We start from the raw sequence: 15,467 nt of genomic DNA on the forward strand, positions 1-15,467 counted from the left end.
TATCTAGCTAAACCCAGAAAACTTCTGACTTCAGTGACTGTGGTTGACCTTTCCCCACTTAGGACGGCTTCTATTTTGCTGGGGTCCACAGAAACTTATCCTTGGGATACTACGTGTCCAAGAAACTTCACTTCAGCCATCCAAAACTCATACTTAGATAGCTTAGCATAAAGTTTTTTTTCTCTTAGAGTAGAACCATTCTCAAATGCTCTTTATGCTCCTATTTTGTCTTCGAATAAACAAGTATGTCATTAATAAACACTACCACAAATTTATCAAGATATGATAGAAATATTCTATTCATATAATCCATGAATATTGCTGGTGCATTAGTCAACCCAAAGGACATCACAGTGTATTCATAATGTCCATAACGGGTTCAAAATGTTGTCTTAGGAATATCTTGCTCCCGAACTCCGATTTGATGATATCCAAAACATAGGTCAATCTTGGAAAATAGCATCGCCCCGTGCAACTGATCCATGAGGTCATCAATTCTTAGTAAAGGATATTTATTCTTAGTTGTCATCTTATTCAACTGTCTATAATCTACACATAGCCGCATACCTCCATCCTTCTTTTTGACTAACAGAACTGGAGCTCCCTATGGTGATGCACTCGGTCGTATAAATCCTTTTTCCAAGAGTTCTTCAATCTGCTTCTTAAGTTCTGCTAATTCTAAAGGTGACATCCTATATAGAGCTATAGATATTGGCCCTATCCTCGGCACCAGTTCAATGGTGAACTCTATTCCCTTTCAGGAGGAAATTTGGGAATATCCTCTGGGAATACATCAGGGTATTCCTTGACAACTGGAATATCTTTCCTATTCTGATTAACTTCTATCACACTGGTTGACAGAAGAATGAAACCTTGGCTCTCTAGTCCGCAATGATTTATAGTTATGGAGTTCAAATAGAGGTTTACTAAGTTGAGATTTAGGAAGTGAAACAGAGGAAAATATTACAGTCTTATCAGAACAATTGAGCACGACACGGTTAGTAGAAAGCCAATCCATGCCAAAGATTATATGAAATCCAGACAGAGGAAGACAAATCAAATTGGCTGAAAAAGTTCTATCCTTAATTTGAAGGAGAACATTCATACATATCTGACTAGTTTTAACAGGTTTGTTGGTTGGGGTAGAGACCAACAAATCATATGATAACTCATAAATTGGAATTTGCAAAATAGACACACAATTACCTAAAATAAATAAATGTGAAGCACTTGAATCATAAAGTACAATTAGAATCTCACCGTTCACTTCACATGTATCTCGAATTAATTCCTCAGAGTTTTCAACTTCATATGCATCTATGGTGAAAACTCGCCCTTGACGTTGAGGTCTAGAGTTTTGTTGCGGATTCCTGGTTGGACATTCGTAGATCTTGTGGCTAGGTTTGCCACATCCAAAGCAAACATTTTGACCTACTAGGATTACTAGATCATGATACTTATTCCTAACATCTCAAGAACCTAGGCATATGATTCAGATATGAGAAATAAACTCAATTTCCATTGATGAAAATTCCTCTAATTTCAATTGAATGAAGGATTAGTTTATAATTGCATTAAGAACAGAATCACATACTCAATTCAATTAAAATCTCAAGATTTAATTCACAATTACATCACAACATCAAATCTGGATCCATAGATCTCTAACCAAAAAGGTTTAGAACAACATTATAATGGAGAAAGGAGAAGTAAGAGAAGAAGAAGACAAGAAGAAGAACATCTTCAATGACCCAATCTTCATTCTGATTCCTCTAGAAATGAAGCTTGAAAGTCGCTCCCAATCTATCTCTCTGACTCCCTTTGGAAGTTAAAACAGTTACAAAGTGAAAAATAACAAAAATGAACCAAAGTCCCATTTTCTGAACCTCTAACTTCTATTTATATGGTTTTTCCCGTCTTTTTCCTTTCTATATATCAATCTCTGAGAAATCTAACATCAAAGGTCTTCTAGAAGCTTCTAAAACTGATTTAAGAACTCCAATCATCCAAAGTTGACACTTAGAAGTGATATTTAAAATTCTGTTATTTTTGTGTAGCTACTCTAAGCACTTGAAGTGGCTACGCGCTCTGCGTAGCTACTCTGGGCACTTGAAGTGGCTACGCGCTCTGCGTAGCTACTCTGGGCACTTGAAGTGGCTACGCGCTTAATTGCGTAGCTACTTTGAACACTTGAAGTAGCTACTTTCTTGATCTTCATGAATTTCCTTCTTCAAAGTGTTCACTCTATGTACTCAGAGTGATTACGCCCTTTATATAACACTTGATTCTTCATCTTCTAAGCTTAATTCCTCTACTTTCTTCACTTCAATCTTCAACTCAAATTCTCAACTCAAGCTTCTGCACAAGGATTAAGCCACTTTTAAGTCAAATTGTTCAGAATTGGACTCAAAATCTTAAAATAAAAACTATTTACACAATTATGAATATTAATGCAATATTTATAATATTTTCAAGTTTGCTTAGCACTTTACTACTTATTTATTAACAAAATTATACTAAAAATTATGGTAAAATGTGGATTTATCACCACCGCAAACTTAGAATTTTTCTTGTCCTCAAGCGAATCAAATCATATAAATGGGAAAAAATTCATCCATTAATTGAAATTAAGCAACAAAACTGACTTTTTTCAAAACTTTTCTATTTTCCAGTTCTATGTTTTCTGATTTCTCATTCTCAATCAAGTTATTAATCATTTCAATCATCATGACAATCACACTGAATTAATCACACAACCAAAAAAAAAACTTGTCATCTGAGTTCAAGTAATTTAGCAAAGTTTCATGTGAGCAAAATTGAAAAACATGATTCACAGCTCACAAGTAGTGTTTCCCTCATCACTCAGCAGTGTTTAGGCTTAATGTTTTCTCTCAAAATCATCATTTTTACCACACTCTACCATAGGCTTACAAATATTCTCAATCTCCTCTGCAAATATACAACAAGTCACATATCAAGAGGACTTTTTCAGGTGAAATTGAGGTTAAAGGACAGGTAGGTGTTCAATCAATTAGGGAAACAATGTGGTTACTTCCAAACAGAAAAGATGCAATTCAAGTAGATGAATGTTCAAAACTTAAATTGAGGTTACCTCATCTTTCTCATTCATCCAAATATGCACAAAATTTACAGAATTTTTGCAGCATTTAAAGAACTATCATTGCATCAATTATACAGAGAATTTTTTTTTTCAATTCTTTTATGTTTTTCACACTTTTTAACATTTTGCTTTTCATTTTTTTTTCAAATAACTTAGAGCTTTGTTGCTGCCCACCCCAAACTTAGAACTTTGCTTGTCATTAAGCAATGCAAAACAAGAAGCCACCCCAAGCTTAGTTTAAAAAATTCATCTTTGATTAAACTCAAATTGTCGCAAAAATATGAATGAATGAAAAAGGAGAAAAGAAAGAAAGAAAAATATAGCAAGGCATTTGAGTTGAAAAAGGATCTCCATATAAGGCAAATAAAAAAAAAAAAAAAATTAATGTGGTGAAAGAATGCTTCAACCTCTTAAGCTACATCATTTAAGGCATTCCACTCTAGTTGTTGCACTAAATCACTCAAAAGAACTCCCTCCTCTTGAGTACCCACTTGATCTTGTCACCCTCCTTGGTTAAAATTTGAGCCTATCCTAACCCCATTTGTGACCAACAAAGCCCTCATGATAGGTGGTTCGTTGTATCTAGGCAAGGGAGATCGAGAATATGGGCAAGCCTATGGTAGGGTGAGGCTAAATGCATGGATTGAGGGAAAACACTTAGCCTGAAATGTTGTTGAGTGATGAGTGAAACACCACCTTGTGAGATGGATAGTTTCTTTGCATTATGAGAGTCACATGAAACCTTGCTTGATTATTTTGTTTCAATTTAGTGGGACTTTGCATGGAATATTTGACATGAATATGATTCCTCTGTTGAATGAGTCTATGGTTGTGAAGATGTTGGAATTGCTAATTAAAGCATGAAGTTGAAATGAAAATTTCTAAAATTTTCTTTGGACAAATTCAACCCTCTTCATTTGAATTGTTTGAATTTTGATTTGCTTGAGGACAAGCAAAAGTTTAAGTTTGGGGTTGTGATGAATCCAATTTTTATTATATTTTTACTTGCCTTTTTTATGCTTCTGGATAGAAAAAATGGACTTAGATAGTGAAAATAATATAGAAATCACATTTTGAATAAATATCATAGGTTTATTAATTTTTGGTTAATTTGCATTTAATTACATAGATATAGATTGCAATTTTAATTATCTTGATGATTTTGCAGAATGCCCAAGTCAAATTTGAGAAATCTTGGTCCTTAGATGAAAGTTGCCCCCAAAGTAGCTACCTTGAGGAGTAAAAGTGGCAACTACAGCAAGCATGGCATTAAAGGTTCCAAAGTAGCCACTTTCAAGCCCAAAAGTGGCAACTCCAGAAGCTCCAGGAACGCCAATCTTGAAGCATGATGCGCGTGGTTACTATGGGCTCTCATAGTAGCTACGCGCATCCAAAGTAGTTACTTTGAAGACCAAAAGTGGCAACTTCAGAAGCTCCTGGACGCTGATTTTGAAGCCTTCCTGCGCGTGGTTACTATGGGCTCTCATAGTAGCTACGCCCATCCAAAGTAGCTACTTTCAGCACAAATAGTGGTAACTCCAGAGAAGCGGCATTCCTTCCATCCTGCGCGTGGACACTTTCAAGGCCCAAAGTGGACACTTTCAAAGGCAAAAGTGGACACTTTGGTGACATGTCATCCACTATAAATAGATTTTAAGAATTAGGGTACGAGACTTTTGACACTTTACACATTTTTCCTTTGCCAAATTGGGATAATTGCTTACGACATTGGAGTCTTGGGTGACAGCCAAGGGTCCTCTATAGGTTTTAATTTCCAATTTCTCTTTTGATTTTTGTTGAATTTGCATTAATGATGTTTACGTTCTTGCATTTCTTTCTCTCTTTTGTGAAGCCCATCCACATGGAGGGCTAAACTTCCTTGTAATTCCTAGTCAATGCACATGAATCTTGAATTCTTGGAATTAATTGCAATACAAATCTTTCTTTCCTTGAATTTATTAACCCCAATCTCTGAATGAAATGGAATTTGCATGAAGGGAACATTGCTTAATGAACCCTAATTTACCTAACGAAATTCTAATTCAAAATTGCTTAATTTTGGTTAATCCTTGAGGTTGCTTAATCTTAGGGATAGAGATTGGAGCCCATTAAGATGCTTAATTTTAATTGGGATGTTAAAGTTAGTCTTCGCTTGTTAGATTAACTTAATTTAAGGGAAAGAAAAGGGGATTATTGAATCATTTGGAAGAATAATGATAGAACTCATTGCTTGACTAGGGATTACTCATTTTAATTGATTGAATTTCATTAAATTTACATTTCGTTCTTGATTAAAACCCGGAATTTGACAAACTCCCCCCAATTTATTTGCTTTAAAATACATGTTTACACTTGTTCGATGTATGTTCCCAACCAAAAATTCCTTGGAGACGACCTAGGATAACACCCTAGTACTGCATTCATTTCTTTGCATATTTGATGAGGATTAACGACAATCTTTTGCATGACGAGTAGCTCAAATATCGTTTCATCAAATTGGCGCCGTTGCCGGGGAGTTTTTGGTGCTGAACTTATGTTGAACATGCTTGGTACTCTGTTTTTGTGTTTTGCATGTTAGTACGTTTGTTTCATTTTGAGTTTTTGTATTGTGTTGATAGTCATACGAATTTAGTAGTCTGTTTCTGCATTGTTGTTGCAAGATTTCTTGCGTCATTTCCTTCATTCAAGTGCTAAAATTTTTCAATCTCTCACTTCCAATTTTCTGCACTCATTTTGCTGCATAATTCTCTGTTTTTCTGCACTTTTGCTGCATATTTCTGCAGAATTCTGCAGAGAAATTTTAAATTGTTCTTGTTATTTCATTTACTCAATTTGCTTTCAATTTAGTTAGTTGATATCTAGTGCATGACCCGATCAAACCCTGGAGATTTGTATCCATTAGACCAGGAGATTGATAGGACTTTTTATAGGAACCTTAGGACACATAGGGATCACTCTGAACACTCTGAATCATTATCATCACCTACTGCATCTTTGCAATCTGTGACACCAAATTCTATTTACTCTTCTCCATTTTCACTTAACTCTAGTTTTGGAGCAATGGCAGGTGACGAGAGGACTCTTAAGGAGCTAGCTGCACCGGATGTCACATACCAAACATTGTGCATCCAATATCCAGATGTAGACGCTCCTTTTGTTTTGAAAACTGGATTAATTCACCTTCTACCTAAATTTCATGGTTTTGCAGGTGAAGACCCTCACAAACACTTGAAGGAGTTTCATATTGTTTGCTCCACCATGCGGCCTCAAGGTGTCCCAGAGGAGCATGTCAAATTGAAGGCCTTCCCTTTCTCATTAATGGACACTGCAAAGGACTGGTTGTACTACCTTCCACCGGGATCAATAACAAGTTGGGACAACCTCAAAAGACTCTTCTAGAGAAGTTCTTTCCGGCCTCCCGAGCTGCATCCATAAGAAAGGAGATTTGTGGAATTAGGCAGCTAGAAAGAGAAACTCTCTATGAATACTGGGAGAGGTTTAAAAGACTATGTGCAAGCTGCCCCCACCACCAAATTAGCGATCAATTGCTGATCCAGTACTTCTATGAGGGATTACACCCAATGGATAGGAGTATGATCGATGCAGCGAGTGGAGGAGCTTTGGTAGACAAGACCCCTGTGGCAGCCAGGAACTTGATAGAAAACATGGCTGCCAACTCCCAGCAATTTGCAACTAGACAGAATTCTTGTGTTACTAGAGGTGTGCATGAAGTTCAAGCTACAGAACCAAACAAATTGGAGCACAAGATTGATGAGCTAGCTTCCATGGTAAAGCAACTAGCTGCAATGCAAAAGAGTGCTGTCTCTTCAACACCTCCACCACCAGTTCCAGCTACACTTTGTGGAATATGCTCAGCTGCAGATCATTATACAGACAGCTGCCCCACATTACAGGAGTCAGATACTCCTGAAGGTAACCCCAGCCTATGCTGCAAATATTTACACTAACAAATTTCCTTTTCAGCAGCACAGCAACAACCAAACTGGGATCTTTCTTCAAACCGGTATAACCCGGGCTGGAGAAATCATCCAAACTTGAGGTGGGGAGGAAATTCCAACCAGCAAAATCAGCAAAGTAACAATTACCAAGCTGGTCAAGGTAGGCCACATCAGCCACGCCAATGGAATGATCAACAACATGGGCAACAACCTCACCAACAGCAGCAAGCATCCTCATCCCAAGCCTCTTCTTGTCAGAAGAATGAGCCATCATTGGAGGAGCTTGTGAAGCAAATGGCCATGAGCAACATTAATTTTCAACAGCGAACAGAGGCCAGTATCAGAACAATTGAGAACCAGATGGGACAGTTGGCTTCCTCTATAAATCAAATTCAGTCCCAAGGTTCAGGCAACCTCCCAGCACAGACAGTCACAAACCCAAAGAATGTCAGTGCAATTACTCTGCGATCTGGGAAGGTAATGCAAGAGCCTGAAATGCCTAGGGAGAAGGAGATCCCAAGCCCTTTGGTTGATGAAAGGGAGGAAGAAAATGCACCCACCACTCAAGAAGTGGTAGAAGAAGCTGAAAGGGCAATTCCACCACCTTTCCCTCAAAGGGTTATGATTGCCAAACCAAGTAAGAAAGCTGAGGAGAGTGACAAAGAAATCTTGGACACTTTCAGAAAAGTTGAGGTAAACATACCCTTGCTGGAGGCAATTAAACAAATACCCAAGTACGCTAAGTTCTTGAAAGATTTATGTACACATAGAAGGCGTCTGAAGGGTAATGAAAGAATCAACATGGGTAGGAATGTTTCTGCACTTTTTGAGAAACAAAGAACCACAATGCCTGAGAAGTGTAAAGACCCAGGAACATTTACTATTCCATGCATCATTGGTAATAATAGGATAGACAATGTAATGCTAGATCTAAGAGCATCCATTAATGTTATGCCATTGTCTATTTTTTCTTCTCTATCTCTTGGTCCCTTGCAGCCCACAGGTGTAGTGATTCAGTTGGCCAATAGAAGCACAACACACCCAGCTAGACTTGTTGAAGATGTGTTGGTGAAGGTGAATGACCTCATATTTCCAGCTGACTTCTACATCCTTGACATGCAAGAAGAAGAGTCACTCAAAAATTCTGCACCTATCATTTTGGGAAGACTGTTCTTGAAGACTGCAAGAACGAAGATTGATGTACATGCCGGTTCACTCACCATGGAATTTGGAGATAACATTGTGCGCTTCAACATATTGGATGCCATGAAACATCCGATTGAAGAACATTCTGTCTTCCATATTGACGTATTTGATGCATTAGTGGATGAGAGCTGGACCGAAATTTTGAGAAACTCTTTTCTTAATTTTTCCCATTATGTAGATGCTTTTGTTTGTGAATCTTATGAAAATTCTTTGTATGATACTTGTGCTGAAAATTCTGATTATTTGAATGAAAGTTCTAAAAGTTTTAGTGTTGATGGAGTTGATGATTCCATAGGGGTAGAATGTGAAGTATTGGATGTAGCAAATACAGTTGAATCTAACCCCTTTGATTTGAATGTTGCAGAAATTTTGTCAAATAAAAAGGCTAAATCACTTCCATCTATAGAGCAACCTCCCACATTAGAGTTAAAGCCTCTACAGGAGCATTTGAAATATGTCTACTTGGAACCAAATGAAAAGCTCCCAGTTATCATCTCCACCAAGCTTGATAGTGATCAAGAGGAGAAGTTGCTAGAAGTGATCAAAAAGCACAAAAAAGCCATTGGGTGGACACTTGCTGATATACCAGGAATTAGTCCCTCCATGTGCATGCATAGAATTTTGTTGGAAGAAGATGCTAAACCGGTGAGACAACCTCAAAGAAGGGTGAATCCCATCATCCTAGATGTGGTGAAGAAGGAGGTCACCAAGTTGCTTCAAGCTGGGATCATTTACCCAATCTCTGATAGCACTTGGGTTAGCCCTGTGCAAGTGGTCCCTAAGAAATCTGGACTTACAGTGGTTAGGAATGAGAAGAATGAAATGATACCTACTAGAGTCCAGAATAGCTGGAGAGTCTGCATAGACTACCAGCGGCTGAACCAAGCCACAAGGAAGGACCACTTTCCACTACCTTTCATTGATCAAATGCTTGAAAGATTGGCAGGTAAATCCCACTATTGCTTTCTAGATGGTTACTCTGGTTATTTTCAAATTTGTATTGCCCCTCAAGACCAGGAGAAATCCACATTTACATGTCCCTTTGGCACCTTCGCTTATCGAAGAATGCCTTTTGGCCTATGTAATGCTCCTGGCACATTCCAGAGATGCATGTTGAGTATTTTTTCTGATTTAGTGGAGCATTGCATAGAGGTATTCATGGATGATTTCACAGTTTATGGCACCTCCTTTCATGCATGTTTAGTCAATTTAGAAAAAGTCTTGAAGAGGTGTATTGAAACTAACCTTGTACTTAACTTTGAAAAATGCCATTTCATGGTAGAGCAGGGTGTAGTTCTAGGACACATAATCTCTGAAAAAGGTATTGAGGTTGATCCTGCAAAATTGGATGTTATTTCACACCTTCCTTACCCCTCATGCGTGAGGGAGGTTCGTTCTTTTTTGGGCCATGCAGGATTCTACAGGAGGTTTATCCAGAATTTTTCCAAGATTGCAATTCCTCTTTCAAAGCTGCTGCAAAAAGATGTTGAATTTGACTTTGATGAGGACTGCAAGGAGGCTTTCAACTTCCTTAAAAAAGCCTTAACCACCACACCAATTATCCAACCTCCAGATTGGTCAATACCCTTTGAGCTGATGTGTGATGCCTCAAATTATGCAGTGGGAGCTGTCCTTGCGCAGCGGGTTGGTAAGGTCCCTCATGTCATTTATTATGCTTCTAGGACCTTAGACACTGCACAATCCAATTACACCACAACTGAAAAGGAATTGTTGGCCATCGTATTTGCATTAGATAAATTTAGATCATATCTGTTAGGGTCAAAAGTTGTGGTGTTCACTGATCATTCTGCTTTGAAGTTTTTGCTAAAAAAGACAGATTCTAAACCCAGGCTGATAAGATGGATGCTCTTACTTCAAGAATTTGACTTGGAGATTAAAGATAGAAGTGGAGCACAAAACTTGGTAGCAGACCACTTAAGCAGAATAGAGGGAGTCCCTAAACTCATTCCCCTCAAGGATGATTTTCCTGATGAACAACTCTTAGAGTTGTGCACATCACATGTACCTTGGTATGCTGATTTGGTTAATTTTTTGGTTTCAGGAATTTTCCCTATAAATGCATCAAAAATTCAAAGGGACAAAATTAAGAGCGATCCAAAACATTATGTGTGGGACGACCCTTACTTATGGAAGTTCTGTAATGATCAAGTGATCAGAAGATGCGTCCCTGATGAGGAGATCCCATCCATATTGCAGTTTTGACACAATTCGATGGTGGGAGGACACCTTGGACCTCAAAGAACAGCAAGAAAGGTGTTGGACTCAGGCTTTTACTGGCCCTCCATTTTCAAAGACTCTTGGCGAACATATTCTATCTGTGAGAGCTGCCAGAGGTCAGGAGGAATGATCACCAAGAGACAGGAAATGCCTCAGCAACCTATCCTATATTGTGACATCTTTGATGTCTGGGGTATTGACTTCATGGGTCCCTTTCCCTCTTCTTTTGGTTTCTTATACATTTTACTTGCTGTTGACTATGTTTCAAAATGGGTAGAAGCTAAAGCTACCAAGACTAATGATGCTAGAGTTGTTGCAGAATTTGTTCGCTCCAACCTATTTTGCAGGTTTGGCATCCCACGTGCCATCATTAGTGACCAAGGGAGTCATTTTTGCAACAAGACAATGGAGGTCCTGCTGAGAAAATATGGAGTTCTACACAAAGTTTCCACAGCCTACCACCCGCAAACGAATGGCCAAGCAGAGCTTTCCAGCAGAGAAATAAAGAAAATACTTGAAAGAGTTGTACAGCCCCACAGAAAAGATTGGAGTCGCAGGCTAGATGATGCCTTGTGGGAACATAGAACTGCATTCAAAGCACCCTTGGGCATGTCTCCTTACAGAATAATCTTTGGCAAGGCTTGCCATTTACCAGTGGAAATAGAGCACAAGGCATACTGGGCAGTGAAGGCTTGTAATATGCACTAAGACTCAGCTGGAGAGCAAAGAAAGCTTCAATTACAAGAGTTGGAAGAGTTACGTCTAGAGGCATATGAAAATTCCAAAATTTATAAGGAGAGAACCAAGAGATACCATGACAAGTTGATAGCCAGGAAAGAATTTTGTGTTGGTCAAAAAGTGCTCTTGTTCAACTCCCGCCTCAAATTCATGCCTGGAAAGCTTCGCTCAAGGTGGATTGGTCCATTTGTAGTCACACAAGTGTTTCCTAATGGTGCAGTGGAAATCAAGAGTAAATCCACTACCAAATGTTTCACAGTTAATGGACATCGCCTGAAGCATTTTTTAGAGAACTCAGTTCTTGTGGAGGAGATTGAAGAGATGGATGTGTATTGCCCCATCATTCCCTCCAACCAAGACCCTTGCCATGAGTAAATCACTTCACACGTCAAGCTAATGACGTTAAAGAAGCGCTCTGTGAGAGGCAACTCACAAGTGGATAAGCAATTTTGTCTTTTCATTATTTCTCCTTTGCATTCTTTCAATTACATTTTTGTCTTCATTTGAGGTGTAATGAGCTAAGCAATTTCTGATATGCTTCAATTTTGTGTAAATAATTCTTTGTGGATGCACAATTTTGTAGGAATTCTAGCAGCACCACCACTTTAGGCACTCATTCTTGCTAGATGCAATTCATCCTTCATGAAAGTGGCCACTCTCGTAGGCTATAGTGGCTACTTTGGCTCAAGGTAAGCAACTCCTTCTCTGTAGTTTCCACTTTTAAGAGTGGGAGTGACCACTTTGGCGCCCAGGAGCTCAATCATGATGCGCGTGGTTACTATGAGCTCTCAAAGTAACCACGCGCAATTCTCTTTGCAAAGATGCCTCTCTGGAGTTCCCACTTTGGAGCTTCAAAGTAGCCACGCGCAAATCATTTTGCATTGTAGCCTTCTCTGGAGTTCCCACTTTGGAGAACCAAAGTAGCCACGCGCAAATAGCATGCCTCACACCCTCACTGTAGTTGTCACTTTCTTGGATGAAAGTGGCTACGCGAAATTTGGAACCAAATTTTAGCTTTTTAGGTGCCCCACGTTACTTGTTTAGAGTAGGCACGTACACCATTTGCACTATTCCCCTTTGGCCCAACCCATAGTAGGCACTAATTCCCTTCAAAGTGAACACGCTCACTATTTCACACACGCTCCTTCCATTCACGACGCATTCACACCGCCCAACACCCAACACGCACCATTTTCACTCACACCCACTCACTCCTAAGCCCAAAACGCACCTTCCCTCACCACACCCAAGGCTTCAAACAAGGTAATTCTCTCAATTTCTCTCCATTTATGGTTAGGGTTCATAGATTCCCCAATTTGGGGCTTTTCAATTTTACTTGTTTTTTCTTGAAATTGAGGTGTAATTCTTGTATAATTGAGCATTCTTACTTGAATTAGAGAGGGAGAGGTCACTAAACTACACCCAAAGGGGCGTATTAATCCCATTCGAGTGAGCGTTCCCACTTTTGGCCCCAATAGTGGCCACGCCAACTTCCTCTTTGCCATGACTCTCATTTGTTGTTTTTGTTATGCTCTCCTCCCTCATTTTTATGCTCTAAACATGCCAATAATGCTTTTAAACTTCTTGTTCATGTGTGTTAATGCCTAAATTTGGTTCGTGCCTATTTCCATTTAGTTGTGACCCCTCCATTTTGCTGTTTTGCTTTGCAATCCCATGCCATTTTACTTTTGCTGCACTTGATTCTCATGCATATTACAAAATTAACCATAATTGTTGCTCTTTCTGGGTGTTGAACATGCTTTTCGTGACTTTAATTTCACTAATTGCTGCATTATGATCCTTGAGTTTCAAAGCTTTAATAGTCATATTCTACTATCCATTGGATTGCTATACATAGTGTACGTATGTCACACCATTCTTTGTGCTTAATTGCTCTTGTCTATACCATTTGAGCTCTATGTTTGTAGGCTATGATTGAAATTGATTGCCCTCTGGGTCATATGTAGCACTACACACCCTATTGCACACAAATCACTTCAGATGATATCAAATTATTTTGCAGCCCCTGCACTATTCATTCACATATTCTCTCTTCTCTGCAGATAATGTCGGGCAATCCTCGAAGGAACACACCTAGAACCAAGAGGAGTAGGACAGCTGAAGCCTCTTCATCCCAACCCCCTCCTACTCATGACCCAATGTTTAAGTCCCCAGAGCATGAACAATATTTCAAAGAGAACATCTTGAGGCGCCAGATCGTCCAGGACAGGAATTTTGAAATCCAGCAGGGGACATTTCCACAGTTTAAGGAGGAGATAGACAGACGTGGCTGGGGACTTTTCACTTCTTGTGCAGGCAATGGGTGGAAGGACATCACCCAGGAATTCTATGCTAATGCCCTGTGCCTGGAAGATGACACTTACCCTCCCAGGCACACCATGGTCAGGGGTAAGCAAGTTAGTTTCACTCCAGCCACCATCCAGAGGGTTTTAAACATCCCCCCTCTGCAGAAGCAACCTGGCCAATTGGATTTCACTGCATTCTCCAAACAAAAGGAAAAGGATTACCAGCCTATACTTCAAGCAATCTGCATTGAAGGAGAAAATTGGGAATTTGATTGTAAAATGCAGCCCAAGAATCTGACCACTAATTGGATGCACAATGTTTGGTATGTGACATCCGGTGCAGCTAGCTCCTTAAGAGTCCTCTCATCACCTGCCATTGCTCCAAAACTAGAGTTAAGTGAAAATAGAGAAGAGTAAATAGAATTTGGTGTCACAGATTGCAAAGATGCAGTAGGTGATGATAATGATTCAGAGTGTTCAGAGTGATCCCTATGTGTCCTAAGGTTCCTATAAAAAGTCCTATCAATCTCCTGGTCTAATGGATACAAATCTCCAGGGTTTGATCGGGTCATGCACTAGATATCAACTAACTAAATTGAAAGCAAATTAAGTAAATGAAATAACAAGAGCAATTTAAAAATCTCTCTGCAGAATTATGCAGCATAAAGTGCAGAAAAAACAGAGAAATATGCAGCAAAATGAGTGCAGAAAATTGAAAGTGAGTAATTGAAAAATTGCGGCACTAGAATGAAGGGAATGATGCAGAAAATCATGCAATGATAATGCAGAAACAGACCATAAAATTCGTATGACTATCAACACAATACAAGAACTCAAAATGAAACAAACGTACTAACATGCAAAACACAAAAACAGAGCACCAATCATGTTCAACATAAGTTCAGCACCAAAAATTCCCCGGCAACGACGCCAATTTGATGAAATGATATTTGGCTACTCGTCATGCAAAAGATTGTCTTTAATCCTCATCAAATATGCAAAGAAATGAATGCAGTACTAGGGTGTTATCCTAGGTCGTCTCCAAGGAATTTTTGGTTGAGAACATACATCGAACAAGTGTGAACATGTATTTTAAAGCAAGTAAATTGGGGGGAGGTTTGTCAATTTCCAGATTTTAAACAAGAACGAAATGTAAATTAATGAAATTCAATCAATTAAAATGAGTAATCCCTAGTCAAGCAATGAGTTCTATCATTATTCTTCCAAATGATTCAATAATCCCTTTTCTTTCCCTTAAATTAAGTTAATCTAACAAGCGAAGACTAACTTTAACATCCCAATTAAAATTAAGCATCTTAATGGGCTCCAATCTCTATCCCTAAGATTAAGCAACCTCAAGGATTAACCAAAATTAAGCAATTTTGAATTAGAATTTCATTAGGTAAATTAGGGTTCATTAAGCAATGTTCCCTTCATGCAAATTCCATTTCATTCAGAGATTGGGGTTAATAAATTCAAGAAAAGAAAGATTTGTATTGCAATTAATCCCAAGAATTCAAGATTCATGTGCATTGACTAGGAATTACAAGGAAGTTTAGCCCTCCATGTGGATGGGCTTCACAAAAGAGAGAAAGAAATGCAAGAACGTAAACATCATTAATGCAAATTCAACAAAAATCAAAAGAGAAATTGGAAATTAAAACCTATAGAGGACCCTTGACTGTCACCCAAGACTCCAATGTCGTAAGAAATTATCCCCAATTTGGCAAAGAAAATTGTGTAAAGTGTCAAAAGTCCCGTACCCTAATTCCTAAAATCTATTTATAGTGGATGACATGTCACCAAAGTGTCCATTTTTGCCTTTGAAAGTGTCCACTTTGGGCCTTGAAAGTGTCTACGCGCATGATGGAAGGATTGCCGCTTCTCTGGAGTTGCCAC

General features: G+C 38.8%; 1 pseudogene; it reads left to right on the forward strand.

The window, feature by feature from the left end:
* The first annotated feature begins 482 nt into the window (after positions 1 to 482).
* LOC113866913 lies at positions 483 to 11,490 on the forward strand (annotated as a pseudogene).
* The last annotated feature ends 3,977 nt before the right edge of the window (positions 11,491 to 15,467 follow it).

This window comes from Abrus precatorius, unplaced genomic scaffold (assembly GCF_003935025.1).
Source record: "Abrus precatorius isolate BTA unplaced genomic scaffold, Abrus_2018 Scaffold5, whole genome shotgun sequence".
Lineage (NCBI taxonomy): Eukaryota > Viridiplantae > Streptophyta > Magnoliopsida > Fabales > Fabaceae > Abrus > Abrus precatorius.